The sequence below is a fragment of the Micropterus dolomieu genome, linkage group LG01 (genome assembly GCF_021292245.1).
Source record: "Micropterus dolomieu isolate WLL.071019.BEF.003 ecotype Adirondacks linkage group LG01, ASM2129224v1, whole genome shotgun sequence".
Taxonomy (NCBI): domain Eukaryota; kingdom Metazoa; phylum Chordata; class Actinopteri; order Centrarchiformes; family Centrarchidae; genus Micropterus; species Micropterus dolomieu.
In genome coordinates this window covers 9793816-9794156 of record NC_060150.1, presented here as the reverse complement: position 1 = coordinate 9794156, position 341 = coordinate 9793816, and positions in this window count along the sequence as shown.

The following is a 341-nucleotide window of genomic DNA, read 5'->3' as shown; positions in this document are numbered from 1 at the left end:
CAGCTTTTCTCTGGGAACAAAGCTACATAACCAGAGTTGTCTCCCTTGTCAAGAATGTAACGGGGGAGTGGCAAAGAGATAAAACTAGTGGACAACGAGAGGAGATATAAGGAAGGGTAAAGAGGGCAAAGAGACGAGAGGAAAAGTTTCAGTGAGAAGTGGAAATTCAAGAAAAGGAGAAGAAAGGAAAGAAGAAAAGAAAGAGTGGAAGGATAAGTGATGGGAAAGCAAACTGTGCATCAGAACACATTATGTGTATGCAAGTTAACTGGATCACAGTTTATCAAAATCAGATCTGCCTAAACCAGTTGTGAACAATTTGCAGACAGTAAATTCTGTTT